At 42.8% G+C, this 13,757-nt stretch overlaps 1 pseudogene across 1 annotated transcript; it reads left to right on the top strand.

Annotated features, from left to right (window-relative positions):
• Positions 1–5,723: 5,723 nt before the first annotated feature.
• Positions 5,724–7,159, top strand: LOC308428325 (large ribosomal subunit protein uL4-like; annotated as a pseudogene). Its single transcript has 2 exons — positions 5,724–6,688; positions 6,811–7,159. The product of its transcript is annotated as a large ribosomal subunit protein uL4-like (transcript).
• Positions 7,160–13,757: the final 6,598 nt, after the last annotated feature.

Genomic DNA, 13,757 nt, shown 5'->3' with positions numbered 1-13,757 from the left:
ACATTACAGAGTGCACAGTAAGTACTTAATGAATACTAAGGACTTGGATGGATAGGTGGATGGATGATGATGGGTAAGGATAGTTGATAAATGTAGCAGAAATGATCAACGCTATAAGGAGCAGATTTTTGCAAGATGCTGGCAGCCATCCCAACTTAGATATCTCCTAGGGTGGGGGAGGTGAGTGGAGGAGGGGAGGTAGTGAAACTGTTCTTTGAAGGCCTTATTCTCTCATAAAATGTGTTAAACCCCACAATCTCCTTCCTGGATTGGAGCCTTTCCTGAAGAAGGGCAGCTGTTTCTGAGTCACTTCATGAAGCTGCTCTTGTGCCTCAGGCCTCAGACAGTGCTTCGTCTCAGCTTGAGTTTTGACCCCAGGACAAAGCCTGACCCAACTCCCTGCATGGCTTTGTTGCTGATAACCCTCTGTTCTCACTCAAAACTTCAGCTCTACTCCCAACCTGGAGTTTGACCACCATCGCTGGAACTCGCTCTATAGACCAGGCTGCCCTGGAACACAGATTTGCCTTGCTCTGCCTCTTGTGTGATAGGATTAAAGGTGTTCACACCATGCTCAGATGATGTTGCTTATACTCTACTAAGTGCTAGCCAGGGTGGCACCATTTCGTAAAGAACCTCCATTTTGGTTGGACGGTGAGAGTTATGGAAGCTAAGGTAATTTGATTTCCAGAATTAAAGTAACTTGTTTCTCTAGCTGCTTTGAGCCCCAGTACTGGCCAACCAGGAGAGAGGTTACCCATCATCCGACAGTGTCTAATTTACCACTCCCTGTTAACCTAAAGGAATGACCAACTGGGGCTGGAAAGATGGCTCAGCTCTTAAGAGCACTGGCTGCTTTTCCAGAGGTTCAGAGTTCAAATTCCAGCAACCACATGGTGGCTCACAACCATCTGTAATGGGATCTGATGCCCTCTTCTGGTGTGTCTGCAGACAGAGACAGTGTACTCATATAAATAAATAAATTAATTAATTAATAAAAGAGAAATGACCAACTGAGGGCCAAACAAGAGAGTATCTGACATGCTACTGACTGCCTGTTTATCTGTGGTATTAATAACTCTTCTAATAGACCTCTTGGCCAGAAAGGAAAATCTTCCTCAATGTCCACTTTGAACTCCAAACTCAAAAACGTTCACTAAGTTGTGTTTGTTTCCTTCTTTCATTTATTTAGAGACAGGAACACATGTAGATATTCCAGGCTGGCCTCAAACTCACTTATGGTGTAGCCAAGGATGCCCCTGAACTTCTGATCCTCCTGCCCTACCTCCTAAGTGCTGGGATTACAGACATACACCCTCATGCTTGTATTTATGTCCTGATGGCCACTGAACCAGAGGCACTCACGAATCCCAGGTGAGCTCTCTGCTAACTAAAGTAACCCTTACTCTGGCTACAGAGCATTTCCACGTGTAATCTCACCACTTAAAACTATATAGTTACCCCCATTCTACAAGCAACATAATAAAACTTATTGTGAAAATAATTATGTTATCTCTCTCTCTCTCTCTCTCTCTCTCTCTCTCTCTCTCTCTCTCTCTCTCTCTCTCTGCCTCTCTGTGCCTCTGCACCTCTGCATTTGCTGTGCTGGGATTAAAGTCCTTCACCACCGCTGCCTACCTCTCTTCAACTTTTGACAGGAAGCTGTTAAGGGACTAAATCTTTCTCCAGCTCTGTTTTCAGCCAAACATGGTGGCACACACCTATAATTCCAGCACTCCAGCAACAAAGGCAGGGGGGATTGCTGCAAGTTTGAGACTAATCCGGTAACCTGATTACATAGTGAAATCCTGTCTCAACTTCCCCTACAGTCATTCCCATGTGTGCATGTCAAACACCCACGCATGCACAGTGAAATAATAAATATGTAAAAAAATATTAAGAGAGATAAGGCTGAGGACATAGCTCAGTTGGCAGAGTTCATGCACAGCAGCCAGGACACCCCTAGTTCCATCACCAACCTCTCATATATGGGGTATTGTGACTTGTGCTACAACCCAGCACTTGGGAAATGGAGGCAGGATGATCAGAAATTAAAGGTCTTCCTGAGCTACATATAGAGTTTGGGGTCAGTCTGGTCAAAGACAATGCTTTAAAAATAAAAAGGAAATATGGTGGAGTATAGAGAAAGAAAAGGAGGTGGGGCTTGCAGTCTGACTTACAGGTGAATCTTAAGATGGGTATTTTCTTCCTCAGGCACGTGAATTTCTGTGCTGAGCCCTCAGAAGACATGGGACACTTGTAGAATCTTAAGCCATGGCACAGTGGTCAGCCCACAGCTGCTCTCTGAGGCTTCCTGTCTGCTTTTAAGGCTGACAGACACCACAGTGAGTCAGTCCTACCAATGCTTGACTCATTTTTGACCTAAATTTGGTGATCAGACACAATACTCCAGAATTTGGCGTTGTAGCTTAAAAGTATGGTGGGAACATGGTTTGACTGTATGTGTATGTGTGTGTGTGTGTGTTTGACATGCACACATGGGAGTAAGAGTGGGGGAAGTTGAGACAGGATTTCACTATGTAACAAGGTTACCAGATTAGTCTCAAACTTGCAGCAAAACCCCCTGCCTTTATTGCTGGAGTGCTGGAATTATAGGTGTGTGCCGCCATGTTTGGTTGAGAACAGAGCTGGAGAAAGATTTAGTCCCTTAGCATCTTCCTGTCACCTCATTCTGTTTCCTTGTAAAAGTTGACAAGAATGACATTTAAGTTAACAAAAGTACTGGGGATGTAACTCACTCTGTAGAGCGCTGCCCAACACCCAGTATCCCAACACCTGGTAAGCTATGTGTCAGTTTGTAATCCCAACATTCTGAAGGTAGAAACAAGAGGAGTCTCAGAACAGCCTCGGCTACACAGCATCCCAGCCTAGCATTCTTGAGATCCTGCCTCTAAATTAACCAATCAATCAGCTAATTGTCAGAAAGACTTGGATTTAACTTCTGAGTCACTGCTTGCAGGCTGTGCAACCTTGGTCAAAGCCCCTGACCCCTATCAATGCATGGTTCTGCATCTGTAAGCCTGAGTCACAGAACTCCCTAACACTGCGTGGGATGTGCTAACACACAAAGAACTCAGCATTATGGACGCTCAAGAAAACGTCTGAAGATTAAAGTTATCTTATTTCATTTTTGCAGTATTTCCGTCTCAACTCAGGGGCTCAAACTCTTGAGGTAAGCACTCTGCTACTGAAAAGCACACCACAGCATCTGTTTGGAGCTGAGAGGACCACTTGCAATAGTCAGTTTTCTCCTTCCATGGTGTGAGGCCTGGGAATCAAATTCAGGTCATTATACTTGATTCTCTTACAAGTCCCTCAGCCTTATCTCTTTACAGACCTTCCTTTGGGTTGACTTCTTTGTCTTTTATGCCTGACTTTATACTTTATCCCTTTGTATTGGGGACAGGTTTCTTGGTCTCCATCCCAAGTTATGTTTCTGAGTCTTGGCTAATGGTTTCTCATGTCCTGAGTCCTTACATCTCATCCTCAGAACCTGGTGGACATTCCTGCTGTGGACTTTTATTTGCTTGTTTTTAGTTTTTTGATGGTAATATAATATATAATTTATATCATGTTTGTTTATTCTGTAGTGGTTCATAAGAACAACAAAGTTTCTTTTTTAGCCAGATGGTGTAGCTCAGGACTTAGGAAACTGAGCCAGGAGGATGATGAATTAGAGGCCAGCCTGGAGTGCTCTATGAGACTATAATTATAATTTTTTTAACCTTTAAACCATTTTAAAGTGTTATCCCATTTTAAAATGTATTACTTTGAGGGTCATGAGACAACATGTCACCCATGTGTGGAGGTCCTAGGATAACTTATGGGAGTCAGCTCTCTCTTTCTAGCCTGTGGGTCCTGGGGATTAACTCAGGTATGGTAGCAAGTGCCTCTACCTGCCAAGCCATCTCCCTGGCCCCTTTTAAATGCACACAGTGAGATGGTTCAGTGGGTAATGCCCTTGATACCCAGCCTGGTCACCTATGTTTGATATCGTGAGTGCATATTATGGCATAAAAGTGCTACTTATACATGAAATAAATAAATAAATAAACAAAAGTCGATGTACACTTCATTGGCATTAAATACAAGCAGCTGTCCCCTTTCTATAGTTATAGAACATTTTAATAATAGAAAATAGAAGGTCTGAACTCATAAATCAGTCTTCCCACCCCACCCGACTGCAGTGCCATCTTTCTGACTGTACATTTGTTTACTCAAGGCATCTCATAACGAGCAGAGTCACGGGTCTGGTTTACCTCACTTAGGACAATGCTTTTGAAAGGTGTCTATATTGTAACACGTGTACACATTTCCTCTATCAGGGGACATGATATTCCATGCACACATATGTCCCATTTTGCCTAGCCCTTCTGTCCTTAGACAGTTTTGCTACTTCAGCTTTTTGGCTACTGGTAATAATACTTTTGCGAGCATGACTGTCTGAGTCCCCGATTTCAGCTCTTTTGGACAAATACATTCTCTCATATGGTAACTCTAGGGTTAGCTTTCCAAGGGTCCATAAAACTGCTTTCCACAGTGACTACACCACCTTCCATCCCACCAAGGATGCACAGGATTCCAGTGTCTCACCATCTTCACTAACACTCACTTTCCTTCCACATATTTGTATATGTGCTGTGCAGATGTTCATGTGACTGCATATATAGGTGTGTGTACAAGCATGTCGGGGTGCACCGTGTGGGGTGCATATGGAAGCCAGAATTCTATTTCAGGGGTCTTCCTTTTTCTGCTCTTCACTGTATGCTTCAAGGAAGGTCTCCCACTGAGCCTGGAGTTCATTCATTTGTCTAGGCTGGCTGATCTCCCTCTCCCTCTCAGTGCTGGGGTTAAAGATCTGCTTTATGTGCTTTTCATGCTTGCAGGTACTATACTGACCAAGCCACCTTTTCCCTCCCCACCACGTTCTCAGAAAATAATGACCCTTCTAGGGTTAGGGATGCACCTCAGTTAGTGGAAGCTAAGCTAGTGTGCACGGGCTCTAGGTGTCGTTCTCAACACTGCATAAGCAGGATGTGATCACTGGAATGTGAATGGCTCCCATCAAATAGAATAGATTTTATGGGTCGATAGAGAGAAAGGAGGGTGGGAACAGGAAAATCAGGTGGGGAGGGGGAGGGAAACAAGATTAAGAGAAGGAATGTGGGAATAGACAGCTCGAGTTGAGATGCATTTGAAGGGTGGTATGGAAACCTAGTGCAAAACTGTCTAATATATGTGAAGGCAATCCTCATGAAGTCTCCAAATAACGGGGAGATGGAATCCCAACTGGCCATCTCTTGTCACCAAATGAAACTTCCAGTACTGGGGCTTGGTTACATCCAATTAAGTTGTTGGACAAAGTGGGTCCCATGGGAATCCCCAGGCAGCTCAGGCTGTCGCCAAGACAATAGATGGTTCTCCAAAAACTGATAGCAAGGACCCGTTGCTGAAGACAACACCCACACAACTCACTGAATACGAAGAGGTCAAGCTGGTGCCTACTTAGAACCTTTACCCCTACATTCTTTGGTATGGGAAGGTACTCTGTAGGCTACCAAAAGAGAAATATAAACACCAAAGTGGTCACAAAACCTTTATCTATAATGCTTGATGGACTAGATAGCTCTGAGGCCTGAGGTAAAAATCAAATATTCCTGATAAGAAAAGAAAGTGACGCCTTTTCCTGTGGGAGAAGCCGGGTAGAGAGGAGTGTGGCCTTCTCCTCTCCCTATCATGGCTTGTGCCCGTCCCCTCATATCGGTGTACTCTGAGAAGGGGGAGTCATCTGGCAAGAATGTCACTTTGCCAGCTGTGTTCAAAGCTCCCATTCGACCAGATATTGTGAACTTCGTTCACACCAACTTGAGGAAAAATAACAGACAGCCCTATGTGGTCAGAGAATTGGCAGGCCTTCAGACCAGTGCTGAGTCTTGGGGTACTGGCAGAGCTGTGGCTCGAATTCCAAGAGTTCGAGGTGGTGGGACCCACCGTTCTGGCCAGGGTGCCTTTGGAAATATGTGTCGTGGGGGCCGCATGTTTGCACCTACCAAAACCTGGCGTCGTTGGCACCTCAGAGTGAATACAACTCAGAAACAATATGCCATCTGTTCTGCCCTGGCTGCTTCAGCCTTACCAGCTTTGGTGATGTCTAAAGGTCATCGTGTTGAGGAAGTTCCTGAACTGCCTTTGGTGGTTAAAGATAAAGTTGAGAGTTACAAGAAGACCAAAGAGGCTGTTCAGCTGCTTAAGAAACTTAAGGCTTGGAATGACGTCAAAAAGGTCTACGCCTCTCAGAGAGTGAGGTCTGGCAAAGGCAAAATGAGAAACCGACGGCGGATCCAGCGCAGGGGGCCCCTGCACCATCTATAATGAAGACAATGGTGTCATCAAGGCCCTCAGAAACATCCCTGGTATTACTCTGCTTAATGTAAGCAAGCTGAGCATTCTGAAACTTGCTCCTGCTGGACATGTGGGCATTTCAGCATTTGGACTGAAAGTGCTTTCTGGAACTTGGATGAGTTGTATGGCACTTGGTGTAAGGCTGCTTCACTCAAGAGTAACTGAAACCTTCCCATGCACAAGATGATGAACACAGACCTTAGCAGAATCTTGAAAAGCCCACAGATCCAGAGAACCCTCTGAGCACCACGCAAGAAGACTCAGCGTAGAGTCTTGGGTTTTTTCAAAGGATTTTTTAGATTTTTTTTGGATTTTTTTAATAATAAATGTGTGTTCCGAGCCCGGAGCACACACTCCGCACTCTCTGCACTAACCGCCGGGGAGAAGGGCAGCGTAGAGTCTTGAAGAAGAATCCACTGAAGAACCTGAGAGTCATGTTGAAGCTGAACCCCTATGCAAAGACTATGCGTAGGAACACCATTCTTCGCCAGGCCAGAAATCACAAACTTCGGGTGACAAAACTGGAAGCAGCAGCTGCTGCACAGGCAACCAAATCTGAGAAGATTGTCCCAGAGAAGGGAACTGCAGACAAGGAGCCTGCAGTAGGAAAGAAAGGAAAGAAGCCCGTGGATGTCAAGAAGCTGAAGAAGCCTGCAGGGAAAAGGTGGTTACCAAAAAACCAGCAGAGAAGAAACCTACCACAGAGGGAAAAAAAGCCTGCAGCATAAACTATTAAATTTTTGTTAAATTCCAGAAAGCAAATACAGCCTATTTGAATAAATCAAACATGCAGTGACAAAAAAAAAAAGAAAGAAAAAAAAGTAACAATAAAACAACTACTAGCAATATTCTGCTGTACTCATAGATCGCTGTCTTATTCAGTCATCATCAGAGAAGCTTCCTCCTGCAGCAGATAGGAACAGATACAGAGGCCCACAGCCAGACATTATGCAGAGAAGGTGAGACCTTAGAATGCTCATCATTAAATGGTGTGTCTCCATCAAATCCTTCCCCTCAGAGCTCAGGGAACCCACAGAAGAGGAGGCAAAAAGAGAGGAAGAGTGAGAGAGGGTGGAGGACACCAGGAGAACACATAAGGCCCTCTAAATCAGGCTGAGCAAAGCTCCTCTGAACTCACAGAGACTTAAGCAGCAAACACATGGGTCTGCACCAGGACCTCTGGGTATATGTCATTTTTATGGAACTCCTGGGTGTATGAATAAGTGGGTCTCTGATTCTTGTGCCTTCTCTTGGGGTTCTTTTCCTTCTGTTGTTTGCCTTGTCTAACTCTGATGTGATTTTTTTTTTTTACCTTATTGTATTTTATGTTTTGCTGTTATCTCTTAGAAGTCCTGCTCTTTTTCTAATGAGAGACAGAAAAGAAGTGAATCTGGATGGGAGGGGTGAGGAACTGGGAGGAGTAGATGGAGAGGAAATTGTAATCAGGAAATATTATATGAGGAAAGAATTTATTTTCAATAAAAGGGGAAAATTGTCAACAGGCAAAACTGGGGAAGAAAGGCCTTCATAGGTTTATATATTTGAATGCTTAGTCACCGGGGATAGCAGTATTTGAAAAGATTAGAAGGATTAGGAGGTGCGGCCTTGTTGGAGAACGTGTATCACTGGAGGTGGGCTTTGAGGTTTCAAAAGCCCATGACAAGAGCAATGTCTTTCTCTCTGCCTTCAGATCAGGATGTAAATCTCAGCTACTTCTCCAGCACCATGTCTGCCTGTCTGCCTGCAGTGAAGTACCCCACTGTGTTGGTAATGGACTAAGCCTCTGAAACTGTAAGCAAGCCCTCAATTAAAAGCTTTATTTTAAGAGTTGCTGTGGTCATGGTGTCTCTTTATAGTAATAGAACAGTGACTAGGGCACAGGATATGGTGGTATCAGCATTAATCTTTTCACTAGGGAGGTCTGAAGCAGGAAAGTCAGAAGTTCAAGGTCTTCCTCAGTTTGAACCAGGTAAATCTCAAAGAAACACTGCCTTTCTAATTTGTGCATGAGCTTTTGGAACATAGTATATCAGAAGACTGAATGTTTTATAAACTCCTGGGATCTGCTTCTCCTTCTAGAGACCTCACTGGGCTCTCCCAGTTTTAAGAACTCTTTGTGGCATTGAAACTACCATGAGATACAAGCAGCCAACATGCTTTTCTCCTGCATCTTTTGGTCTGTTTTCTAGGCTTTGACGAACAGCCTTTTAGGGTTTTCTAGAGAACCAGAACTTAAAGAATGAATATATATATTCTATAACTTATAGAATGAATTATATATGTATATAATTCTATAATATATTTATACATATAATATGTATGTAAATTACATAAGTATATAATAATATAAATATAAATATGTATATAGGAGATTTATTAGATTGGTTTGCAGGCTGTGATCCAACTAACCAAACAATGACTGGCTAAGAAAAGAAAACCTAAGAATCCAGAAGTTGTTCAGTCCACAAAGTTGGATGTCTCAGCTTGTCTTCAGTGGATGGTGGAATTCTCGAAGAATCAGGCTTTCATGCCAGTGAAGGAATGGACTTGCTAGCAGGGTGAGAACAAGCAGGCAGAGAGCAAAAGCCTCCTTCATCCATGTCCTTATATAGGCTACAGAAAGTGTGGCCGATTAAAGGGATGTGTCTTCCCCTCAAGATCCAGATTAGAAGTTGATCTTCCTACTTCAGATTGAGCAAAAATCTCTCACTAGTCTGGCCTCAATTTTTGGATTATAGTTAACTCCAGATGTGGGCAAATTGACAGCTCAGAGCAGCCCTTTAGTTATATAGGGTAGGACTTTGGGAAGGATATAGTCAATTTATTTAGGCCAACAATTCTCTGAGCTTATTTTTTTTATGTATTTTTCCAGGCTAGAGCAACTGTGCTAATACCACGGGGACCGTTTCTGGCTCTGACATACTACTGACCTCGGAACTAGAATGGCATTCAGAGCCTTGGGCAAAATTATTTCTGAGTCCCATCAGAACCCAGGGGAACATGTTATATTCCTTTGCTACTGCCCCTGAGCTATTTGAATCAGACTTCTTTTTAGACCCTTCCTTTGCCAAGACTCATAGTTGGTGGCTTAGGTCTTCAAGATGGACGGACGCTGGGTGTGGTGATTCACCTCCTGCATGATCTTCATGACTCCTCGAGGGGAACTTGGGGACCTGGAATTTTGGTCAGAATTCTCCATTCATATTCCCAGAACCTAGACTCTCTGGAGCAATCTTTGTTTATATTATGTACTGCTTACATCTTCTCTGTGGGTTTCTGATGTCAAGAGCAGGGTATGTCCACACGGAACCTGTCATCCTGGGGGCTTCATACATTGAGGCATTGTATCAGCTTGAGCCTCCTTTTTTTTTTTTTTTGTTAACAGTACACAGTGTAGCACATTGATGAAGATTTGCTTTGCATTACCCGAGGCTCACCTCCGCCACCTCAGAAAAGAAAAGGGACATGGCATACTCTTCCTTTAGTCCACCTTTTTTATTTTTATTTTTATTTTTTGCAGAAGCAGGTGGAAAAAAAAGTTCACTTTGAATTGCACAAAAAGGAAAAGAAAGGGAAGTGACTCATCTAGGCTCACAAATAGAATCATCTACCAGAGGACGGTGCTCCCTTCCTCTGGAGCGACAGCTTTCACCGAGAGTCACCCTTCCTTAGAGGAAACCTCAGCCGATACTCAGCCTCCAGTCTCGAGTCTAGTAGTAACAAGTGGGTTGTGAGACTTTCTGCCCGGCTACCCTCGTGCTAACCCACAGGATACAGACTTCACCCTATAGCCCATTAAAGGAAATACTTAAACCTTAAAGTCAAAACCTGACCTGGGAGTTCCTAGAAGTTCAACTTTTACACGGTTTTCCTTATAAGGTTTTGTTTTTGTGGAGCAGAAAACAAGCCTAGGGTCTTACTCGCACTAGGCAAATGTTCCACCAGAACTGTATGTCAAACCATTATCTGTTTGGTTTTGATTTTTTTTAAAGGACTGTTTCTAATCTGACCTCATCCCACCTAATAATATTTATCCTCATTACTCTCCAGTGTAAACTGTCCTTAATCAGGGCTTCTCAACTGGTCTCCCCACCCCCCACGCACATGCTTAAACACATCCAAGGTTTATTCTCTAATACATATAAATGGTTGATTGTTCCCGCCATCCTTCTCCTTCCAGTAGTCACCTAGGATTTCTTTTTCCCTGCCTACTACCAATTCCAACTCAATGTAGCATTTTAATTAAAAAATGTATTTATGTTTATTTTGGCACATTGCTGTTTTGCCTGCATGTATGTCTGTATGAGGATCTATCAGACCTTAGAGTTACAGACAGTTGTGACCTGCCATATAGGTGTTGGGAATTGAAGCCAGGTCCCCTGAAAGAGCTGTCATTGCTCTTAACCTCTAAGTTATTTCTTCATCCAACAGGGTAGCTCTTAAGATTTGTTCATGTCTTTAAAAATCATTTTGTTTAATCTATACACACCAAGAAAACTCTGACTGTTTCCATGTTATGTTTTGTTTTACATGTACTTTATGCTTATGGTAACTAGTAAGATTTCAATGCATACTATCAAACCTTTAAAAGAATCAAGTACTGACAAAATATATTCATATAGTTTTATGCCAAAATGCTTTAAAAATCTGTACGTGTATCTCTTTTTTAAATGAAGTTGTAAGAAAAAAAAAAGAGATCTGTTCATGTCCAGGAATCATTACCTATAGTGTCTTGGTTCTTTAAGTTTTACTACATTTATAGCTGATAGTCAGACAACTTAATGATTTACAGCTCATAAAAATTATGGCTAAAAAATATACATAGTGCTAGATGTGGTGGTTTATATTCTGTAATTCCAACTTTGTAGAGGTAGGAACAGGAAGACCATGAATTCAAGGTCAGCCTGAACCATACAAGAAGGTTCCTATTTCAAAACAAACAAAACACACACACACACAACAGAGTATAAGACTTGCTATCTTAGCAATTTTTGTCATTTATTTGTTTCTCCCTTCATTCTTTACCTCCCCCCTGTCTCTTCTTCCTTCCTTCCTTCCTTCCTTCCTTCCTTCCTTCTTTCCTTCCTTCCTTCTTAGGCAGGCAGGCTTGCTGAGTGGCCAAGCTGGTCTCACACATCCAGGTTGGCCTCTTACAATATTACTGCCTCAGCTTCACCATCATATCTAAATTTTTCTTCTCTTTCTTTTTCTGAGACAGGATTTCTCTATGTAGCCCTGACTGTTCTGGAACTTGGCCTGTAGACCAGGCTGGCCTCAAACTCAGAGATCTGCCTACTTCTGCCTTCCAAGTGCTGAGATTAAAGGCAGGCGCTACCACGCCTGGCTCATGACTCGGTTTAAAAAAGTGATTTATTTTTATTTTTATATACATTGATGTTGTACCTCCATGTATGTCTGCATATGTCTGTGTGAGATCTTGGTGTTACAGACATTTGTGAGCTGCTATGTGGGCACTGGGAATTGAACCAGGGTCCTCTGAAAGTGGACTCAGTCCCCACAACCTCTGCCATCTCTCCAGCCCCTCATGCCTAGATATTTTAACTACTTTTAAATGTACAGTTTAGTAGTAGTGTTAAGTATATTCACATTTTGGGGGAGGGGCACAAGTGTTATCCAAACCTTTTTCATTTTGCAAAACTGAAACTCTATACATAGTAATCCCCCGTTTCCATTTCCCTTAGCCTCTGGTAACTATTGATCTACTCTTAGTCTCTGAACTTGACTGTTCTAGGCATCATTTAAAACCAGGATCTTAAGGTATTTGCCTTTTTGTGACTGGTTTGTTTCACTTAAATTCTTCAAGATTTGCTTACTTTGTAGCAGGAGGGATAGGATAACAGGATTTCTTTCTATTTTGTTATGTGATAAAAGTCCTATTTCATTAGCCCAGATTGTGTGCGTATGTGTAAGACATTTTATATATTCGGGCATATGTTGATGGATGCTTCTGCCTCATGGCCACCATGACTAATCCTGCTATGAATATTTGGTGTTCAGTTATCTCAAGACTGTTTCCAGTCTTGTTGGAAGTAGGATTTTTGGATCACATGCTCGTTCTAATTTTCTGAATCCTAATAATAGTGCATGAGAGTTCCAAATTCTCCACATCGTCAACAAACTTACCTTCTTTTTAAAGTAGTTCTTATCTTCTTCAACTGTTTTGAACTATTTTCCTGTAAGTTTGTCTTAAATAGACTTCAGCATTTCTTTTCTTTAATTGAGACGGGTTTTTATGTATCCCAGGCTGGCCTCATACTTAGAGCTTCCGGTCCCGGCCGCCATCGGAGAGCAGCAGCCACGATCCTGCACCAACGCCATAAGGTGAAGAAGAACGTCAGCAAGAGACACGGCGGTGCTGCGGGCGCTGCGGGCGCCTCACCAAGTACACCAAGTTCGAGCCGGACATGATCCCAGAGGTGTGCGGCTTTGCTCCTTAGCAGCGAGTGGCGCACCATGGAATTGCTCAAAGTATTCAAGGACAAGCTCACACTCAAATTCATCAAGAAGAGGGTGGGCACACACATCTGTGCCAAGAGAAGGCGGGAGGAGCTGAGTAACCATGAGGAAGGCAGGGGCCAAGAAGGATTGAGGAACCCATCAGCCACGGTGAAAGAGAGTTCCTACAAAAACAAACAACAAAACAACAACAAAAACAAAGAAAGGAGAGAGAGAGAGAGAAAGAAAGAAAGAAAGAAAGAAAGAAAGAAAGAAAGAAAGAAAGAAAGAAAGAAAGGACCTTGAGCCTGATATTTGGTGTATGTTGTATTTTGTATAGAACTTAGGGCTTCCTGTTCGTTAGACAAGTCTTCTATCAAATGAGCTACAGCCATCCTCAGCCCTAGATTTCAACATTTTCCCCCAAGAGTAATCTCACCTTACTCTTCTGTGGGCTCTCAGAGTGTAATATGTGCTTTTACCCTCTATCCACTTTAAAGTGTCTTTTGGTTCAGTAAACAAAAATGGAAATTTTGAGTTAAGTTTGTTACTTTATTTTTAGAGGTTGGGGTGTAGAGTCTTCTTTACAACCAGAACATGCTCATGTGCAGACTGAGCAAACCTCCAGCATGCTACATCATGGAACAGATGATCTGCATAAGGATAATGTCGCTGTTGCCTTCTGTTTGACTAGAGAGATAGGATGCTCACCTCATAAGCTGTGAGGTTTATTTCTTCTGGGAGTAGCAAAGATGCAATACAATTCAGATGAAATCAGAAGCCCCTAGACTCTGGGCCTGGGGCATAGCTAAGTTGGTAGTGGTCGATGCCCAGCACACACACACACACACACAAACACACACACAAACACACACACA

The sequence above is a fragment of the Micromys minutus genome (assembly GCF_963924665.1).
Source record: "Micromys minutus genome assembly, chromosome: 12".
Lineage (NCBI taxonomy): Eukaryota > Metazoa > Chordata > Mammalia > Rodentia > Muridae > Micromys > Micromys minutus.
The sequence above is the reverse complement of the archived record's forward strand: the minus strand, read 5'-3'. Positions and strand labels throughout refer to the sequence as shown.